The sequence below is a fragment of the Saccostrea cucullata genome, unplaced genomic scaffold (genome assembly GCF_032062105.1).
Source record: "Saccostrea cucullata isolate Sc308-1 unplaced genomic scaffold, CSIRO_AGI_Scuc_v1 ctg2922, whole genome shotgun sequence".
NCBI lineage: Eukaryota > Metazoa > Mollusca > Bivalvia > Ostreida > Ostreidae > Saccostrea > Saccostrea cuccullata.
The window spans coordinates 17,056-22,967 of NW_026934838.1; the positions used below are offsets into that span (position 1 = coordinate 17,056).

A 5,912-nucleotide genomic window follows, 5' to 3' on the forward strand; every position below is an offset into this window, starting at 1 on the left:
TTTTTCAAGATTTGGTCAAACTTGAAAAATTCTGAAATGAAACTAAAACAAGCAGGACATTCATAATATTTTACTCATTTCAACTTGTTACTTTGTATAATTATTTATTAAATTCATAGGCAACTGCAAACCACAGATACTTTGAATGAAATCAAAAATTTACCCCCCCCCCCTTCTGATTTTTTCTTTTAAAACTTATGAAACACGGCTTTAAACTTGAGAAAAATTACATTGGTTTAAAAAAAATCACATCCTCTTGGGTAAGTTATCTTGGATTTAAACATAAATATCCAACAATTGAAAACTTTAAACATAGTGTTTGGCATATAATTAACAAACAATGTCCCCCCCCCCCCATGAGACACTGTCCCCCACAAGTATCATTTTAAGGAAGTTCTTCCTTTCATTTTACTAGGTTCCTGCCAACATCTCGTCACACCAACTATATCAATCTCCTTTTCTTTTTTTCTCACATGTAAATATAAATTCTGAAAACAAGAGAACTTTTTGCTTTTTTTATTTTTTATATATGCAACATTTAGAGTACATGTATTCTCAACTATGGTACATATCATTAGATTTACGTGACAAATTCTACTGTTTCTGCTGCTCTGAAAATCTTGTCTCTGATTTTTCAATTTTAGAGTTTTTGTTGGACAGGCATGTACAAGTAATGACCTACATTGACATACACAAGTAACACTGATAATTAGTTAATGAGAATTATGCTGAGTTGAGTTTTTTTGGCAAGGTACAGGATAAAGCATGATAAGTTCTGAAACATATTGTTATACAGCATAAGATTTGAGGATGCCTTCAAATAATATGGTAAACATGTTCCTATTATATTTGAACTTTTACATCTCAAACACTGATATCTTGAAGACAGTGGGTACAAGTATGTTGAAGTAGGTTGGAATTCAGCTTTCACTTGCCTGGTTTCAAACCTAAAATATGGCATCCCTTCTCAACCTGCAATGGTAAATAATTCCTGCACATTCCAATATACACTGATTTCAAGCTAATTAAATGTGTATGTAATCCTTTAGAAAGTTGTTTTCTTTATTCTAGTATTATAATTCTTCTGTTACTGGACAGGTATTAAATTTTGTTTTAAAAAAAAAGAAATATTAAAGCAAGATTTAAATTTAGATATAAAACTAAAATATTTTTTTAACAATTTAAGGACAGATGATACAAACAAACTTTTGTCAAAGAATTTGAAAATAACAACTGAGGTCATGTTTAAATCAGTAAAATTAATAACTTTCTTCAAGTACTTTTTTATTTTTAATTCATATTTGCATAAAAATGGAATTTGAAGTAAAAAATAGTTGTATAGACTAATAAGGATAGTTTCAAGAGGGCAGACTTTTGAACATCACAGAAGGTTTACAATTTCTTAATATTCTAGAAATTCATTAATAGCATCATTAATTTGCAATTAAATTTTGCCAAAAAATATATACCAATCCAGGCATCCATTTTTTGTTTGTATCATCTGTCCTTAATTTACTTTCATATTTTAAGAATGGTTACCTTGAAAAGAACAAAATCTAGGCTGTCCACTTTCTTGCAGAATGCACTTGAACTTCAGTCATGGCCTATTTGGTCCTGTTTTGGTTTACTGGTCTTACTTTTTCTTTATTCATCTTATATGGTAAATCCTTTGATGAAAAAATGAAAATAATTATTTCCCTAGGAACATGATCAAAAGGAAAGTTCATTTCATTCATACACAGACATGTTCATGTGTGTGATCATCTTTCCAGTAGTGAATATTTGCCTGAGTATCAAATAATTTGTTTAGAATATTATAAAACATGGTCACTGTGTATAAAACAAATATCATTATAAATTAAAGGTGAATATTCTACCTGTACATGTATATAGTTTTATTATACCCTCCGCTTGAAAAGTGGTGGGGTATACTGTAATCGGTATGTCCGTCTAGCTGTACGTCCGTCTGTCTGTTACGCTTTAGGGTACCCATCTCTTATTATCCGCAACTCCTCTTATACCACTGCAATGAGTGAAATTTAATGAACCTTTCACAGAATCTTTATTACATATTGCCATTGTGTACCTCCTATTTTACTTTTTGATTCGACACATATTTTGGGTTTCCCGGCCGCAGTTAAACATGGATTTGTCATCAGTTATAACCATATGGGAGGCAGGGGGTATCATTTAGTGAGCTCATTGCTCACAGTACCTCTAGTTAAATTTTGTTTTAACACTAATACATATGTACAAGTGTACATATATATTTTTTACTGTTTGCTATTTGAAAAGATTATCATTATTCACACAAAATTGAACTATAGACAGTACCGGTACTTCACAGATGAATGAAAGAGTCTATATAAACAAAACTACCTCAATATTTCCAGTGCATTCTTAACCTAGATCTATTTTGTTAATACATAAAGTACAGTTTTGAATATATATAATAAATTTAAAGTTTAAAAGATAGAAGCTATTAAATAAAACAATGACATCAAAACAAACATGCTGTTTTCCTATTTTCTGCTTATGAACATCACATGACCATATTTTGCTGATATATAGAATACTATTCAAAAAACTTAGCTACTTTAAGCTTGTGCTCACACATTATAAACCTTTGATGCATTTTTTTAAATAGAAACAAACTTGCTCTAGTTAAATATTTTAACAACACAATTCTGTAAAATATGTGCCTAATGCCAATAAAGAATTGAAATAATAGGACAACCAATGAATGAAAACTGACAGAAGTGGAAATTTATATTATAAAGATAAATAAGTTTCACTTAAAAGTCTCTCTCAGCACATCATAAAAAGTAAACCTACTGAAAGGCACAGATTTTATACAATCTCTATACACTGCTACAGTGAAGTCGCCAATTCCGGGTCACGTCTGGGTGTTTCTTTGATATTTTGCAAATCTGTTCAATTTATATTTTATGCAATATATGTATTGAAAGAACAAATAGTGAGTCATCCAAACACCTTTTCGTTTTCAAAGTAGCTGCATAGGAACAATATTTACAGGGGTATTTCAGCAAGGCCTAGCTTCCCCAGTTACGAATCATTTTCTCCATTTCCGGGTCATATGACTTTACGGTCGTGTATTATTCATGGAACGTTTCCGAACACGGTTTTTTATGATGTTGAAAAATAAAACAATTCATGCAGCTTGGAAAAAAGTAAAACAACCACAGAAATATGTTTAAATTATTTTTAAAACAATTTCAACAAAACATGCTGAATTTAAAAAATGTATTAGGATTAAAAATCATATGAAAATAATACAATTAAATTCATTTATTAAAGCCATATATGGCGTAACTGATCAAAAAATATATTTTTGAAATCTACAAAATTTAGTAAAGAAATATAGTTAATACATTTAAATTAAAACTTTTCATACTATTCTGAACACGGAGAACACCTCGTTTCATCTAATAATACGATTTTATCTTCTCTGTATTGTGTTGTTTAAAAATCTTTTGTATTTTCTTCCGAGTCGGAGAAAATTCCGAGAACCCAAATTAAATTGTGATATCTTTACAACGCAATTGACTCAGATATTGTAATTTACAGAAAAGTTCTATCTTTATATAAAGTAATGATACAAATAATAAGTTCTTATAATTTTAGTCTAATAATTTTCATTGTACATACGCCATATATGGCTTTAAAAAAATGCATTTGAAGGTTTAACTCGATTTTAAATTTTAGAAAAAAATATTTTCCAGATAGAATACTTTTGATAATCAAGGTAAATACATGGTTGTTGATTGGTTTTGTACATAGAATTTTGACATGTTCATGCCACGAGATTGCGTGACCCGCAATTGGAGAAACTACTACAGTTTGATTTAATAATCATTATACTTTTATTTGAGCAGCGATCATTATGATTGATTTCTGAGTTAAAACTAAATGCATTTGTCATACTTTCGAGCTATCATTATTTATCTAAAACTTTTATATCAGACTTTCTGCAGCGAACAAAAACGAAAGTAGCCCGTCACCGCAGCAGAAACATCAAAGTCTTTAATGCTTGGGTTTCAGAATTTCGATTGTCGGATGCTCTCTTAAAGTTTATATTCAATTTTTTGCAATTAATTACATATAGAAAGACCAGTTCTTCATGACCAGCGTTTTCATTAAGTTTTTTGCGCTTAAATTTTAACACTAGACATAAAATACACGCGAGTGACCCGGAATTGGAGACGACCCGGAATTGGCGACTCCACTGTATATAGACATTTATATTTCAGGGGGGGGGGTTCAGCTGTATCAGCAAGTGATGTTTATATGCTTCAAATTCATTTTTATTAATAAAAATAATTAATTCATTGGTCATAAAGTCAAACTGTCAAAAGGTATAGTTCACTTGATTTGATAAGGACCACTGACCACTACCGGTAAAACAACTGTGTATTGTATTTGTACTGTTGTAAGGCAAATAAAATTAAGAAAATATGCATTTGTTAATCTTGATATTTTTGTAATGCTCAGTATACACATAAATTTACCTTCTGTCTTCATTGTTTAGGATGTCTAGCCTTCTTTTCTTCTTCCAGACTGTAAAACTTTGATGAGATCTTTCGCCAGAAAATGTTCATTGCTGTTTACTAATTACACATTGTACCTCCAAACGTTAGAGAGTAGTTCAAGGGAAGTAATTAGGAAGCAAAAAATGCTTCAAAATGTAGAAAAAAGTAATCTTTACATTTGAATTCCTTTTACATCTTTGAGTCTCCCACCAATATTTTACATATTTTGATATAATCAAATATCAGCCTTTCATAATTAATTACTACTAAATTTGTAATCAGTGTGCCTTTTTTGTTTTAAGCCTCCAAAAACTCCACTAAACTAATCACATATCTGATATGTTAAAATATGTAAAATGGCCATTTACTATTGAGAGATGAAATTAAAACTACAGATATATTTACTTTAATCTGTAGTATTAAATTTAAATAAAGAAAACATATTAAGTTATCCCTTTTCATTTCTAGACACAGTTTTTCTTGATAAGTACACGTTTTTCAAAATTAACGAAATTGAGAATTTTGCACCCCGTTTCTATGGCAACCAAGGGTCTATTTCATAAACCCACTTTAGATTTTACAATTAATGACATAGCTGTTTAAAATTATTATAAAAAAATCAAAATGTTTTTCTATGCGTGGCCAACCAATTTTGATAATTACAGAGAATTGATATTAAAACCCAAAGGATGTATATATCGTATGAATACCTGCGAAAAAAATTAAATACATTAAGCACGGAGAATTTAAAGTAATTTTAAATATACTAGTAAGCCATATTATCTTTTCACTTGTGTTAAATACATGAAAACAAATACACATAAGGTAGTGGCAAATGGCTGGAAGTCCGCATCCGCGTTTCCTCTGCTCCTGATTTGTATTGTATTTATGGATTGTGAACTCTAATACTGCATGTTAGTTATCTCTATAAAACATTTCAAAGACTTTTATTATTCAAGTAACTTCCATACAGACGCCCCCAATCCCATCTTTATCCTCACTTGAAACCACTGATATCCTTCACTTTAATTTACATAAAAAGTTGAAACCAGGCTGAAGCTAGCAGCCAATAACAGCAGCCACTAAGCCCGTAGAAGCTAGCAGCCAATAAGGAAATTCATCAAAGAACCGAGAGTACTGAGAGGCAGTACTGTTTTTAATACTTTATTTTAGATAATTAAGGGCTAATGATTGGATAATTAATGCGAAATTTAATTATATAATAAATCAGACACTCGGAGGCAGTAAGGCTCACCTGAAAAAAATGTTCTTTTTTGAAATTGAAAAAATAGAAATAAATTACCCAATCATCTTAGTCCACTTCATCAAACAAGCACTAAGACAGTCATGTTTAACTACTTC

The 5,912-nt window shown here is 30.3% G+C and overlaps 1 long non-coding RNA gene across 1 annotated transcript; it reads right to left on the reverse strand.

Moving 5' to 3' along the window:
- Positions 1-500: 500 nt before the first annotated feature.
- LOC134241432 (uncharacterized) lies at positions 501-4,663 on the reverse strand. Its single transcript, XR_009986661.1, has 3 exons — positions 4,530-4,663; positions 1,540-1,667; positions 501-972 (listed from the first exon to the last, which is right to left on the reverse strand). It is a non-coding gene; the product is annotated as an uncharacterized LOC134241432 (long non-coding RNA).
- Positions 4,664-5,912: the final 1,249 nt, after the last annotated feature.